Source organism: Ovis canadensis, chromosome 13, assembly GCF_042477335.2.
Source record: "Ovis canadensis isolate MfBH-ARS-UI-01 breed Bighorn chromosome 13, ARS-UI_OviCan_v2, whole genome shotgun sequence".
Classification (NCBI taxonomy): Eukaryota; Metazoa; Chordata; class Mammalia; order Artiodactyla; family Bovidae; genus Ovis; species Ovis canadensis.
This window is the reverse complement of record NC_091257.1, coordinates 40,006,537-40,022,500: the sequence shown is the minus strand read 5'-3', so window position 1 is coordinate 40,022,500 and position 15,964 is coordinate 40,006,537. Positions and strand designations below refer to the sequence as shown.

General features: G+C 44.6%; 1 protein-coding gene across 33 annotated transcripts in view; it reads right to left on the bottom strand.

The window, feature by feature from the left end:
• Positions 1-15,964, bottom strand: part of KIAA1217 (KIAA1217 ortholog) — an 817,826-nt gene that overhangs the window by 77,212 nt on the left and 724,650 nt on the right. For 3 of the 33 annotated variants that reach the window (XM_069547455.1, XM_069547457.1, XM_069547459.1), the window contains exon 1: positions 9,832-10,108. The exons of the other annotated variants lie outside the window; for them this stretch is intronic. The gene's annotated coding sequence lies outside the window, so the exon portion shown is untranslated. Of the gene's footprint in view, positions 1-9,831; positions 10,109-15,964 lie in introns of those variants that run through there. 33 annotated transcript variants of the gene reach the window in all.

The window sequence follows — 15,964 nt, the reverse complement described above, 5'->3', positions numbered from 1 at the left end:
AGTTCAGTATTTTAAGAAAACTTTGTCTTCTTAGAGAACCAAATCCAGGTTTTGTACCACTTTAAGATTTTTTAAATTATGTTCTATCTTCTCTTAGGACTTAGTTTCAAGTTACGAAAATCTGGAGAGACTATTCTAGACAAACATTCCTAAGACATGATGCCCATAGAGTTTACCGCAAACTGTTTACTTCACTTACATTTTATTCACTTAAAGCTTTATCACATTGTTTTTCTTGCTGACAAACTTTGTAACAGGAATAATAAGGCCTTATTTGATTTCCAGTAAACCTAGATACAATAAAAGTATTATACATAATGTTGTTTGTTATTATTTAGTTTATTTGGCTGCATTGGGTCTTAGTAGCACATGCGCCCAGTTGCTCCCTGGGATCCTAGTTCCTGGACCAGGGATGGAACCTATATCCCCTGCATTGCAAGGTGGATTCCTAATCACTGGACCACCAGGGAAGTCCCTATACTTAATGTTGATGGCTCAAAAAACATCTGTATCGAGCCAACAAGCTTAAGCCAACTTTCAGACCAGATATTAATTCAATACTGAATATTTCCTAGAGCTTGTGAACCTAAAACCCATTCTGGTGAGTTTCTTTTATGTTTGAGTATTCAAACTCACTTAATTTCCTCTAAGCCAATTAAACAGAGCTCTTTTACAAATCCATTATGGCAATACCGCACATCTATATTATGTGCAAACACATGTATAAATACACAGGGACATAGTTCCCATTCCAAAATTTTAGTTATCCGTCAGGTACCACAATGTAAAAGCCATAAGTTATAAAAGAGATCGGATTCAGATTGGGTTCTGGAAGACAGGACAAATCAAGGTCACCTGTCTAGATGACTGAACGCTTTTACTATTATTAATGGGAAAGACACTTCTATTTGTAGCTTTTGGTGACGTTAGGAATCAAGTGAAACGTTTCTCCCCTCCTTCGGAATGCCCACTTCTGGACAAGAACAGACAGTTTTCTTTTCTTTTCTTCCCTGTTTCTTTCCTCCATTTGATATCAGTCAAGTTTTAAAATAGTGAAGTCAGAAAGAGAAACACCAATACAGTGTATTAACGCATATATATGGAATTCAGAAAGATGGTAACAACGATCCTATATGCAAGGCAGCAAAAGACACACAGATGTAAAGAACAGACTTTCGGACTACGTGGGAGAAGGTGAGTGTGGGATGATGTGAGAGAATAGCTCTGAAACACGTACGTTACCATAGGCAGAACAGATGACCAGTGCAAGTTCCACGCGTGAAGCTGCGCACTCAAAGCCCGTGCTCTGGGACGACCCAGAGGGATGGGGTGGGGGTTCAGAATGAGGGGACACAGGTACACCCACGGCTGATTCATTTGACATATGGCAAAAACCACCACAGTACTGTAAAGTAATTATCCTCCAATTAAATTAATTTTTAAAAATCACAAAACTGATCTGGCTGCAAGTGGAGGAACAGTACCAAACAGAATGAAACCAAAAGAGACCACACAAAATCCTAAATAAACCCCGAAGTTTGGTCTTGGGATCTTACACACTCCAATGACACAAGAGACCATAAACAATGTAATTAACACAACAAAGGTATCAGTGCAGGGTGCACAGGGTCCCAAGATAGCCTTGCCTAACCACCGTGGAGATCCTAACGGAACAGTGGCAACACACTGCTACAATAAAACAGGGGCCCCCCAACCTCCGGGCCGTGGATCCATACCTCCTGTCAGATCAGTGGTGGCAGAGTGCGCAATAAATGTAAAGAACTTGAATCACCCCGAAACCATTCCACCCCCATCCATGGAAAAATTGTCTTCCACAAAACTGGTTCCTGGGGCCAAAAAGGGTTGGGGGCCCCTGCAATAAAATATAATGTCCCTTTCACCCATGGGTTCATAGCTATAATCAGATCCCTTATCCAAAATACACCTCAGAGAAGTATCTATAGGGATGGTTGAAATATTCTCCATTTTTAAAGTTACAAATTCAAGACCAGCAAAACACAAATAGCATGCACAAATGGCAGATTCCAGCCAGGTGGGGATAGTGGTTAAAGAATCCGCCTGCCAATGCAGGGGACCTGAGACGAGGCTTCAACCCCTGGGTCAGGAAGATTCCCCTGGAGGACGGCATGGCAACCCATTCCAGTATTCTTGCCTGAAGAATCCCATGGACAGAGAAGGCTGGAGGGCTATAGTTCATAAGGTTGCAAAGTTGGACATGAATGAAGTGACTTAGCATGCATGCAAAGAAACAAATGAACTGGTTCACGAACTGGGTAGAAGTCTGATAACTCTTTCCTGTCTCTAACAGGGTACACCATTCAAACACAAAACAAATTTGGCTTATTCTGGAGAAAAAAAAAAAAAAAGCCCCAGAGAAGAAATTCTTTTTAGTTGTACACGCTGGAGTGACTTACCCTACTGTATGGAGTCCGCCAGCTCTCAGATGTCAATTCCTTGTTCCAATTGCCAAGCACTGAGGCAGCCAGTGCCACTTCGGGGAACTCTGAAGGACACGTCCTCAGGACACGTGGTCCTGGCAGCTGCTAGGATCTTATACTCAAAACCCCAATCCCTGCCACATAGCCATGAGCAGCAAGGCTACTAGGTGACTCCCCCAAATTTGTTACTGAGTCCAGGCTCACACTGCTTGACACACAGCAGGCCAGAAACTTGAGAGACGAGCTGTTGGAGCAAGGAATGGTCACTTAATTCAGAAAGCTGGCAAACCGAGAAGGAGATAGACTCCTACTCTCTGACAGCCATCTTGTCTCTGTTAGAATTGGGGCTGCTTTTATACTAAAAGGGGCGGGAGTAAAGTCAAGGGTTTCCTGTTTCCGGTCAGCCTCCGGAAGGGATGTGTTACTCTTGCCCTCCCTGCAGTCTTTCACAGGTGGTGGACCTGATCACACAAACACGAAGGTGTTAATACTCCTCACCTTAGAGGCAGGGTTCCCAGAGATAGGCTATTATGTATAATTTAAGCTTATAGGCAACATCCCTTTAGAGATTAACTTGTAATTCTGGGCTGGCCAAAATGTACGCTCAGGTTTCTCCATTAAATTTTAGGAGGAAACCTGAGTGAATTTTTTGGCCAACCCAACAGAATACAAAACATTCTACATTACTGACTTTGGAGATGGAGGAGAGAGCCATGAGCCAAGGAATAAGGCAGCTCCCAGCAGCTGGAAAAGGCAAAGAACAAGATTCTCCTCTAGGGTCTTCAGAGGGAATGTGGCAGAGCCAGCCCCTTAATATCGGCCAGTGAAACCAGTCTGGACTTTTGCTCTCCACAAGTGGAAAATAACAAATTTGTGGTGTTTCAAGCCACTAAGTTTGTGGTAATTTGTCACAGCAACCACAGGAAATGAATATATCTCCTATAGAACTCAATGCTATGGAGTTTGAGGAAAAAATGGTAACAATGGTTTAAAAATGAAGGTCAGAGCTTTCAAGAAAGATGTGGCTTTAATGTATCCAAAGTGCTACAATGTTTTCTAAGATTACCTTGGGCACATTTTTTCTAGCCTTAGCCCTGGAAAATAGATAGCAAGCATCCTTCTCATCTTTCTGAACTGATACAATGTAGGGACATGGCCAGGGAGAGAGGAGAGGCATGGGAAAGACTGGGAGGGAAGGTTAACCAATTCCTGGTGCTTTACCATGAGAAGTCAGCTCTGAGAGGTCTGGAAGAAATAATGATTCAGGAGATGAGTGCAATTGGAGGCAAATTATAGCAGGGATGGCAAAAAGAGAGAAGGGGGCAGGAAAGCCCAGGTATGGTGGAGGAGGAAGAATCCTAACAGTACATCCTCTGGAGCTGCCATATGATGAGGAGGAGCGTGTTGGGACAGGTCATCATAAGCCCCAGGAAGCAGAGATTTCTGGGCTGTTTCATTACTACCCGGTTCAGGAGCGTGAGGAATCCCATAGGGTCTCCCACTAGCTCTCCTCCATAAACAGTGAGTAAAGAATAAACACTACTGATGAACCTATTTGCAGGGCAGGAATGAAACGCAGGCATAGACAATGGACTTATGGGCATAGGGCAGGGTCGGGGGAGGAGGCAGGCGGGACAAATCGAGGGAGTACCATTGACATGTATGTATACTACCATGTGTAACTGTGTAAAATGGGCTTCCTTGGTAGCTCAGCAGTAAAGAATTTGCCTGCAATGCAGGAGACTCAGGATCTTCCCTTCGGTCGGGAAGATCTCCTGGAGAAGGGAATGGCTTCCCACTCCAGTATTCTTGCCTGGAGAATACCATGGACCGAGGAGCCTGGTGGGTCCATGCGGTCTCAAAGAGTCGGACATGACTGAGTGCCTAAGCACATGGGTAAAACAGACAGCTAGTAGATGGCTAGTAGGATAGCTAGTAGGGAGCTCAGCTTGGTGCTTTGTGATAACCTGGTGGGGAGGGGGGGCGGTGGGATGGGCTGGAGAAAGGAAGGAAGCTCAAGAGGGAGAGGATATTGTATACATATAGCTGTTTCACGTTGCTGTGCAGCAGAAACACAACACTGTAAAGCAATTATCCTCCAATAAAAACAAATGAATACATAAATAAAAAGAAAAAGGTTGTTCTCATAGACACAGAGAACAGATCGGTGGTTGCCACAGGCAGGAGATGGGGGCTGGGGGGTGTGAACTGGGTGAAGATGATCAAAAGCTGCAAACTTACAGTTACAAAATGCATCTAAGTCCTGGGGGTGTGATGCACAGCACGGTAACTGTAAAGAATGCTGTGCTGTATTTGAAAGTTGCTAAGGGAGTAAGTTTTAAAAGTTCTCATCACAAGAACAAAATGGAAACTATGTTTAGTAATGGATGTCAACTAGACTTAGTGTGGTGATTATTTCCCAATAGATGCATATATTATGTTGTACCTCTGAAACTAATATAATGGTATATGTCAATTAAATCTCAATAAAAAATTTTTTCAAGTTAATGGCAAAAGAGGAAACTATTATAATTTGCAACTATACTACTGTATTTAGCTAGGGGCAGAATCAAAAACACAAATGAATTTAGGACGTGATATTTTTGTTTTGATTAAAACCCACCAGGGTCATGCTCACTGAGATTCTCCAAATGGCTGCAAAGGGAGGGGACAGAAGCCAGTGGCACCTCTCAAGCCCTGTCTTAAAGTTCTGTGATGTCACAGAAGCCACATTTCCATTCGGTCTTCTCAGAGGTGTGAAAGACAAGGAGGGTATAAATGATTGGGGTGGGCGGGGTAGGGGCATGAGGGTTGAGGACGTGGGCTCAAATGGACAGCAGTCAAGATGAGCAGCTAAGAGATCCATTGTGTGGGTGATAGGGGAAGAGAGAAGAAATAGAAGAGGCAACAAGGAGAAGACAGAAAAGGAAACAGAACCCAAGGCTCTGAATGCATGCAGAATACATATCAATTCATTCACTTAGTCCAACAGTATTCACAATGCACTTGCTAAGACTCAAGCCTAATTCCAAGACACAGCTCTAATCAAGCCCGAAACTTCCTGCCCTGGAGAGGACATCCTCTTGCCTGCATCGGGTGATGAGGATGCAGGGGATGAACCAGCTGGTTTCCCACAGCTTCCTTATCTTGTCAGTGGAAGGACCCAGCAATGCAGAATCTCTGACCCGGGGACTTTGGCACATTAAGGTGGATTTCATAATGGAACCGATCAAGCAAAAATGCAAGCAAAATGCAAATATGTAGCAACCAAAAGGAATCCTTTGAGGGTACATTCCTGCCTGCGTGCTCAATTGTGTCTGAATCTTTTGTGACCCCATGGACTATGTAGTCTGCCAGGCTCCTCTGTTCATGGGATTCTCCAGGCATGAATACTGGAGTGGGTGGCCATTTCCTTCCCCAGGGGATCTTTCAGACTCAGGGATCAAACCTGCATCTCCTGCTCAGCATGCAGATTCTTTAGCGCAGAGCCACCAGGGAAGTCACTGATGGTACATTACTTAAGCATTTTGAATTGGCTCCTCAGCTCCCTAAGGGTATCCTTCCCAATGTATGCAGGCTCCTCACTTGAGATTATGATTTTATCTCCACTACCCCTGCTTCCCCATCACACGTACACACACATAATATGCTAGTCTGTTCTCCGCCTCTAAACCAGACGTGGGATATCCTCAAGCTGTCCTCACCCCTGGGACCCTTTCCTAGACCTTGGGGAGTCACACCTAGGCTGAAGTCAAGATGCTCCAGCCCACGCACCCTCAAGACTCAGAGGCTCAGGACCTTAGACCGGGAGGTCATTCCCAAGGTCATGGTGTTGTAACATACCCAATTCCCATTCCAGAATAGCTGGAGAAACCATATAACCTCTGTCTTGCAGCAGAAAAACATGGATCCTCTATAAATACCTCTCCCACCCTGTCTTCCTCAATGTAAGGCTCAATGAAAAGAAAGATCCAGCTCAGTGGTAAGCAAGGTAGGGCTTTATAGGTGATAAAATACAAGAGTGTCTGGCTCAGCCAGCAGTGCACATTTGGTCAACTTCCCCACCCAAGCAGACCACACAATGCAATAATCAACCCCAATAAACATAAAGATAAATTCAAACATGCCACTGTATACAAAGAACTACATGGTGCTCAAGGCTAATCAGGTGCAACAAACAGTAGGTACTAGCAAACAGTAGGTACTACTGTCATTATTGTTATTAATCCCCCCAAAAGACTAGGGTTTCAAATGTCTAGAACCCATTTAGTGAAAGTGTTAGTCGGTCAGTCCTGTCGACTCTTTGCGATCCTGTAAACTATATCCTGCCAGGCTCCTCTGTCCACGGAATTCTCCAGGCAAGAATACTGGAGTGGATTGCCATTCCCCTTCCAGAGATGGAATCCTGGTCTCCTGCATTGCAAGCAGATTATTTACTGTCTGAGCCACCAGGGAAATCCACTTAGGATGAATAATAATCCTAACAGGGTGAGTCACAACTTCCTGTTCTCTTTTTCCTCCTCATCTGGCTTCATCTTCATTTGGGGAATCCTGACCCTAATTAACACATAGAAAAACTCTCCCCCCTTTTCGGGGAAGAGAGTAAAAAGAGGCATCAATATTCCTGGGAGTACAGAACTGTCTAGAAGAATAAAGAGTATTAATGAAATAAAAATGTAAAGTTAATTTTTTTTTGCCCATGCTGGGGGCATGTGGATGTTAGTTCTCCAACCATGGATTGCACCTGTACCTCCTGCAGTAGAAGCATGAAGTCTTAACCACTGGCCCACAAGGGAAGTCCTTAAAGTTAATTCTAACTAGTAAGAAGTTGAGTAAATTTCTTTGAGAACAACAGAGGTGACTGCATGGGCGTTTTAAAAATATGTCTGGTGATGTGAAAAGAAATCGCGAGGAGGCACATTATGTAACTAAGCGAAATGATGTTATGTAAAGTTTAAAATTAAACACACGCAAAAAATCATTAGAAGAATCTCATTTCTGGAAGTCACATGCAGATGAATTCAGAAAGAAATGTAACACTTAATAAACAACAATTCAGATGTGCTGTACATTCATACAGGGAACACAGGCAATAGTCAAAATATTTAACATCTGCTAGCCAGGACTACATGGGTACCAACCAGCCAGAACGGGACTTTGGCCAATGAGGATGAATCATAGCCATAAGCAATCAGTATCACGTACCTGATGGTAATACTGTTATGTCAGCCCTGCCTTGTCAGCCTCAAAATAATCTTGCCATCATCCAACTGGGTCACTGAATCAGAGTCACTGTCCACCTGAGTTACCCACAGTGGAGGTGAACACAAGCGTTTTGTTACGCCAGAACGGGTGATATAAGGTTAAATGTCTTCATCAGTATGGGTGACATAGAGGTTGGAAGCCTTTGGCAAAAGTCTTACGTTGCTTGCCAACCCATGACTGACTTGCCAAGACTGAGTTTTGAGAAGCAGCTTGAGACAATTTCATCCTTGGCTCTACCTGGAGCCCAAGAAGAGAATAACATGATGATCTTCCCATCACTTGGTGGGAAAATGTTTTAAATCTACCACTTGAATAAACTCTTAAAATTAGATAGCTTGGGTTTACGCACGAATGGATACAGATTAACTAAAGGCAGCTCACCCTTAGGACAGGGTGGAACGTATGGGGAGACAAAAAGAGAGTCTGTTTTGAGTCTTCAGTGTGATCTCCCGAGGAGACCACTTGCTATTCCAATAAAAACTGTACTTTATATACGGGAGATACTCATTGTCTGATTGACTGAACCAGGATGATGGGTAAGATTCTGTGATTCACAGTTTAAAAAAAAGCCCCAGCCCTTTATGTTAAAGGGGGCACCTTCCTAGAATCAAGTACCTGCAGTGTTTTTTTGCTTTTTGGCCATACCACCAAGCATGTAGGATCCTAGGTTCCCCGACCAGGGATCCAACCTGTGCCCCTTGCAATGAAGTGCTGAGCTTTAACCATGAACAGCCAGGGAAATCCCTGTGTGTGTTTTAACTGTGTTTTAGTTAACGAGTAAAGAAATGACATTAAACACACTCTTGGTTTTTCCTGTACTGTTAATCAAAGTCAGACCTTTTAGGAGAAAATTATTTTAAACTTTAGAGGTAAAATAAATAAAACACACATACACACCTATGCCCACAGTTGCTATTCATCTTAATATACCTGAATTTTTTCCTCTCCCACCAATCTCACTGATCCTCACTAATCTTCTTTATCATCTCATCTCTCTTAGAAAGTTGAAAATATCTGAATATGTTATCTCGTTGACACTTTTAGCCCAGAAGCTTTCCACACTGACGTCTTGATGTGAGCTTTAAAAATACCATTTTATAGCAAGAGAGAGATAACCTAAGTAAAAGAATAAAGATTTTAACACCTTTCCAGGACACAACACAAAGATTTATTTGCCTGCACCTTGGCCCAGACAAAGAAAAAGCTCATTCATTTGTACTATATATTAATATATTGGCATGGGCTTCCCAGGTGGCTCAGTGGTAAAGAATTCGCCTGCCAACCAAGAGACTCCGGTTTGTTCGATCCCTGGGTAGGGAAGATCCCCTGGAGAAGGAAATGGCAATCCACTCTAGTATTCTTACCTGGGAAATTCATGGGGTCACAAAGAGTCGGACACAACAGAGAGACTAAACAATAACAAGATATATTGGCTATGCATGAAGAGGCTATTCCCCGTCCTTCATCTGTTTTGTTGGGCAGCATATCCCTCCTTCCATTACTGCCCAAACCACGGCCAGCTCCGGGTTGAGTCCTTCCAGACCTTATAAACAGCATACTTGCTTCCGGAGCTTCTGCACCGTGGCCCCAACCGAGAAGCTGCTGGCCCTGCCCACAGCACACAGCTCAACCCTCTGTTTGGCTCGTCCTTCCCAAAGACAAGAACAAATGTGGGTAATTCAAATGAATCACCTGAAGTCTGAGTTAGGAATCCTAACATTTCTGTATTTCATTTCCCCTCAAACAGTGTAAGTTAAATCAAATGTTCCTAATTAACAATTTCTGCAATATAACAGTGGGGGATAAAAAACTTAAAATTACTTATAAAAAAAGAAATCTAGCACAAAAGATGTTTGTTTCAAATCATTTGAGAGACCGTATCATGTAATTATGTCTCATTGTAGAGCACTGAAAAAAATGTGTATATACATATAGTCTTTGAGGAAAGGGACTATCATGTCCCATTTACTGTATTTCAAACCCCACCCTTCCAAGTCTAGAATTTGTAAACACACTACTCAATCAGACCATAACAATGAAGTTACCGACAAAACTGAAACTGACTCTTAGGAGACTCTCTCATCCTCAAAGAATTAAAGCCACTTACTTTTTCTTAAGGAAATCACCTGTACAACTAACGCCGGGGAAGAAGCACATTGGCTGAGCTCCCAATTACGCGATTCCTTTGTTTGCTGGTTTCATCTAAGTCCTCAGTTCCACCCTTGGATATTTTAGCCAGCTTTCTCTTCAGAGAAGAAATCACACACACACAAAACCCCACAGATTCTAAAAGGTTCCCCAGCTCAGTAAAGACCCTTCTGTTTTACCCTGTCTTCTGAGCGAAGCTGCTACAGGCATGGATAAAAAGGCGTCCTCCCCGTGATAAGCCAATTTCTCCTCCCCTTGGCAATTAGTCACTGAATAACCTCAGTCCATATCCAACCACAGGCTACCGCACGGGTGACTCAGACCTCCGACAACTGCTTACACGGAAAACACACACCAACAAACGAACTCGGGGAGGCCTAGGTAAACCGGGTAATAGTGAAGGAAATATTATTAATACAAGACGGATCTTAGTGATGTAAAGAGGGTCGCTAACACAAGCAAACCACCAGCCACCAACAAATGAAATCATCAGAAAGCCCAACATGCTCATTTCCCTCAACTCTCAGAGCAGTGTTCTGCTGGGGACCAGAGGGCTCCAGAGAAAACTCAGGTACCCCAGGTCCATTCGGCCGCTGGACTTTTGATGTCCCTGAAGCCGAAAGAAACGTGAGCTTTTTCCCCTGGTTGATAACACCACAGGGTAAACAAGGAAGGTGCCAGAGGAGGCTGTCTACTAATTAACCAGGCTGGTTTTACCGAGCTGAACTTTGAGAATCAGGCCGAGGCAGCACCAGGCAAGCAAGTGCAATCATTCTAGAAAACACACCTGAAATGAAAGGGGATGAGAGAGGGCCAGCCAAGGCTGAGCAAAGAGGGTATTCGAGAAAGGGAACCGGAGCCCTTCTGCCCCACCCTCAACAAGACGGGGGAGGAGGAGGCCAGGGCGGTCTCCGGAGACCCTTGCGGGCGACCGCTGTCAACACAGCTCTTTTCCTCCAGGGGAACAGGCGCTAGGAGGTCTGTGTTCCCAGCAAGAAGTGGCTTGTGCTGCTCTCAGAGGAGACAGGTATGAACGCATTACCAACAAAAGGACAGAGAGAAGAAGCATTTCCTTAGCTCCTAGGTAGGCTCTGTTTAATCACCGTCATGCTTCCTGAGCCCTCGGGGACTGAATGGAGCAGAAGGCTATTCAAGTGGGAATCCAGTGACAAATAACTCAAAAAGCTGGGCTGGAGGCCACGGAGGCCTCACACCACACCCCACGACCACGCTCTGGGCAGCCCCTGCATTTTTCAAACACTTTAAGGCCTTCAGAGGTTGGTCTTGCTGACCAAAAGAATTTCGTGACGTCTCTGAAGTTCAGATCCAGTCAGTGTTGCAAGCTTGCTAAGAAAACTGTTTACTGTTATCAAAAAGCTCTGTGGTCGTGAAAGGAGGGAGAACGCAGCGCCCATGACATCGCTTCCCTCCTAAGATGTCTCATTTGAAACAATGTTTGGATGAAGTGGTTGTAACAGAGGCCACCTAAGAGGCTGGAGAAGAGGAGACGGAACGTGGAAAGCCTTGTTTTGATTTTTAATCTAATCGGTGAGAGTTTATTTCTCACCAGAGTGTGGAAAGCACAGTCTCGGCCCCTGACGCATCTGGTATACATTTGGCAGGTTTCGTTCCCTCCATCAAACGCGTGCATTCCAGGAAAGGGGGTGGAGGGGCTGGCCTCTCTGGTCTGGTGAAGACGTGGTTCCACCCCTACTGTCTCCCCGGAGCCCCTGTCTTAGGGCATAAGATGTCCTAAACAGCACCATCCTTGTACGAACTGACTTGCTCTTTATTTTTAAGATGTTTTTTGATGTGGACCATTTTAAACTCTGTATTGAATTTGTTACAATATTCCTGCTGTTTTATGCTCTGGGTTTTTTGGTGGTAAGGCGTGCAGGATCTTAGCTCCCCGATCAGGGATTGAACCCGCACCCCCAGGACTGGAAGGCAAAGTCTTAACCACTGGACCACCGAGGAAGTCCCGTACCTGCTCTTTCTGCGGGCAGGACTGCTTGTCAGGCGAACGAGTGTGAAGTGTCTGGGTTCTGCCATGCTCCTACCCCCAGGACACAGAAGCAATGAGCTGTCACTGCTATTGGCTACAGGGTCCGAGCTCAGCACAGGGGCTCATGTCCGCTGCTTTAGAGGCAGGTGACTTCTGTGGACCCAGCTACCTTGGGAGTCAGTGAGTGCAAGGGAAGAGATGGTCCTGATCTCTTCCCTTCCTGCAAGGTCACAGCTATCTCCTCTCCCTTTCAAAATGCCTCTGGGCACCGCTGGGGCAGGACAGGCACAGCGTTGTCAGGACTAGAGCAGTCACCCATCGTCAGGAGACTGAATGCTGGCTCCATCCTGCAGTGAATCAGGATGAGTGAAATGCTGTCTAGTAAGGCTTCAGCACCCAGCTCACCCAAGAGAAAGGGGAGTGCAGTAACCCAGAGACGGCTGGGGGATCGGGCAAGAGAATCTCCTGCACAGGATTCTGCTGCCAGAGAACTCGGCTTCACCTGGGTGGTGCATGTCCTCCAGAAAATGGCTCCTATAGGACACGTCCCGCAGAGTTTGGTTCATTCTGAGGGGAACACAAGAACCAACATCCCACAGTCTGGTTTCATTATTCTGCCAGGCTCTCGGCTGCCTACCTTGGGATGCTACAGCCTCTGTGAGCCTGCTCTTGCCAGCAGAGTGTTCAGTATCCTGCGATTTGTTCCCTCTGCTCCTTTCACTGACGGGCACTTTGCAAAGTGGAAGCAATTTATTTCCAGTGACTATTAAGAAAAGAGAGGCTAATAAACACTCAGCATTACCTCAACAGGAAATGCTTTTTTATGCTCTGGTTAAGGCCAACGGTCTTGTGAAATGTATTCCGATCTCCCCTTTGACTTTTGCTGCTTTATTGGCTTTTTAAAAAATTACATATGCTAAAAGAAAATCTAAACTGGGCTTATAAACATGAAGATGCTATTGGGAAGGGAAGTGACTTTGACGCTGGAAAAATTTCAAGTTCATCTTGCTTACACTGTTAAAATTGGAAAGAGGGTCGTTTGGAAGGTCTATTAATGTCTCTTCATGTTTCATTTGGTCATAAATGGAATGTCTCCCAGACACGAGACAGACAGACTGTTGCCAAAACTATTTAATTCTCAGGGAAGAGATGGTTAGCTTCTGGCTATATTTAAGATGAGAGCTATTCCCACAAATATTTTGACACACACAACTCTGCGGAGCTCCCCTGTACCAGACCCGCTGGCTGACTTAACACTGTGCCCAGTGGTGAGTCAAGATCTCAGCAGGGAAACGGGTAACAAGTAACATGAAATAAATCATGTAACTTCCAAGCCACAATCAGTCACTGTGTGGAGTGCAGCACAGATAAAAGAAAACTATCCTTCTCTCACCAACACTCAATCTTCTGTTGGGATGCTCCCGTGTGATCCAGGCCAAGGACAAGCTCTGGTTATATCTGAAATAGTTACGCTTTGCAAAAGGATATTTTCTTGCTACCACTTGCAACAGATGGTACAAAGAACTCCTCATTATTTATCGCCATCTCTGCACATCCACCCATTTCCTGGACGGACACTGTCTTTTATACACAACTCCCTTCTGGTACTTCCAGATAAGTCATCTTTGTCTACCTCCCTATAAATACAAATGTTCAGTGCCTTAGATTTTGTTTTTCTTTGTCGGACAGGTCTCCAAACTCCTATTTAACTGGTCAACATACATCCTGCAACAGATCATATATTGTTTGGTTTATTTATAATGTTTCTTATTCTACAAAGGACTTTGCTTTTGGGGGTGGTGTGCCCCACCATGTGGCATGCAGAACCTTGTTCTGCAACCAGGGACTAAATCCATGCCCCTGCGATGGAAGCGCAGAGTCTTAACCACTGGACTACCACGCCAGTTCCCACAGAGGATTTTAGACGGCTGTGCGTGCACACACAAGCATACACCCCATCAGCATCACCCTTTGGTTTGCAGTTTAGACAGTGTTTTCAATGCTGATTTTACTTCATGACCCTCAGAATGCAGTGATCTATGTTTAGGTCCAGTTCACTCTCCCCATGTGAATGGCGAGAAAGTGGAAGTGATAGAAGTATGAGGAGATAAGGGCCCTGCCTACCTTCTCAGAGTACGAAGTAGTGGGTGAGTGTGAAAGTCACTCAGTCGGGTCTGAATCTTTGCAACTCCATGGACTGTACAGTCCAAGGAGTTCTCCGGGCCAGAATACTGGAGTGGTAGCCGTTCCCTTCTCCAGGGGATCTTCCCAACCCAGATATCGAACCCAGGTCTCCTGCATTGCAGGCAGATTCTTTATCAGCTGAGTCACTCAGGAAGCCCACTACACAGTGAAAGAGCAAGACTTCCCCATTGGTTCAGTGGTTAAGACTTTGTGTTCCCAACGCATGGGAAAATGGGTTCAATCCTTGGTCAAGGAACTAAGATCCCTCAAAAGAAACCATCTTCAGCCTCAACTGCTACCACTTCTTTCTCTGTGTAAGTGTGAAGTTGCATGTCCTTCAGGGTGCTGGGCAACTCTGTGAGGCTGATGCTCCCACGGTCTTCCCTACATGGATTACTGAGGGTTTATACGCTTGAGTTTTGACCTTGAGTAGGCAGTCTGGTGGAGAAGGCAATGGCAGCCCACTCCAGTACTCTTGCCTGGAAAGTCCCATGGATGGAGGAGCCTGGTAGGCTGGCGTCCATGGGGTCGCAGAGTCGGACACGACTGAAGCAACTTAGCAGCAGCAGCAGCGGCAGCAGGCAGTCTGGTAAACTCTGTTTGAGATATACCTCATTTGTTCCACTTTCAGGTTCAGATTTTCATAGCAAAAGAAAACAGTAACAGGACATCTCAGTGGGTTTAGGATCTAACTACCCAGTACTCATTAAGTTTTATCTTCCTGCCTCAAAATGTGTTATATAATTACATATCACATTTAACTAATATCCAGGTGACCCAGTGGTAAAAAATTCACCTGCCACTGTAGGAGATGCAAGAGGCTCAAGTTCAATCCCTAGGTTGGGAAGATCCCCTGGAGAAGGAAATGGCAAGCCACTCCAGTATTCTTGCCTGGAATATTCCTTGGACAGAAGAGCCTAGCAGGCTACAATCTATGGGGTCTCAAAGAGTTGGACTCGAATGAGCGACTGAGTACACAAACACACGCACACACACACACACACACACACACACATTAGTACACATTATGCTTATAGATAACATGCTTACATATACTTATATATTACATGAAAAGTGAAAGCGAAAGTCCTCAGTTTTGTGGTAAAGAACCCGCTTGCCAATGCATGAGACATACATAAGAGATACAGGTTCGATTCCTAGGTTGGAAAGATCCCCTGGAAGAGGGCATGTCAACCCACTCCAGTATTCATGTCTGCAGAATCCCATGGACAGAGGAGCCTGTTGGGGTATAGTCCATAAGGTCGCAAAGAGTCAGACACGACTGAAGCGGCTCAGCAGGCACACATGTCATGTATATGTACACACACACACACATGTCTTCACTAGTCAAAGACACCAGACTGCTTATGGGATAAAAGATCCAGACAGCATCTGATTAACATTCTTTACTGCTAGGACCCTGATCCCACTCCTGGGATCGTATCCCTCAGAGACGTGTTCCACCTCTGCCCCTGTGCCTTGCTTAACCTTCATTCAGGAAACGGGTCAAGGTGATTAGGTTATAAGTGAAAAAAAAAAAAAGCTGATACAACATCTTATAGCTTTAGGATGCTCACAACAATGCAAAAATTTTTTAAAAATTTTAATTTGATGATAAAACATATCCTTACCATATCCAAACCTACACAGCGAACTGACAACGATCTAAATACATAGAATTTTATGCTTCACAGCTACAGCTTAAAGTGTAGATATTCTTTAGAGACTGCCGGAGAAAATTCTGGTAAACAAACTGATGAATGGATGATGCTGAGTTGGAAAACAAATGGTCTTTCATTCTTGGTTTTCCCTCTCACATTGTAGCTAATCAAACTGAGGTCAATCTCTTTCTCAGGGCTTTAAACAGCCCCAGCTTCTTTTTTTTTCTTGGCCAGGCAGCATG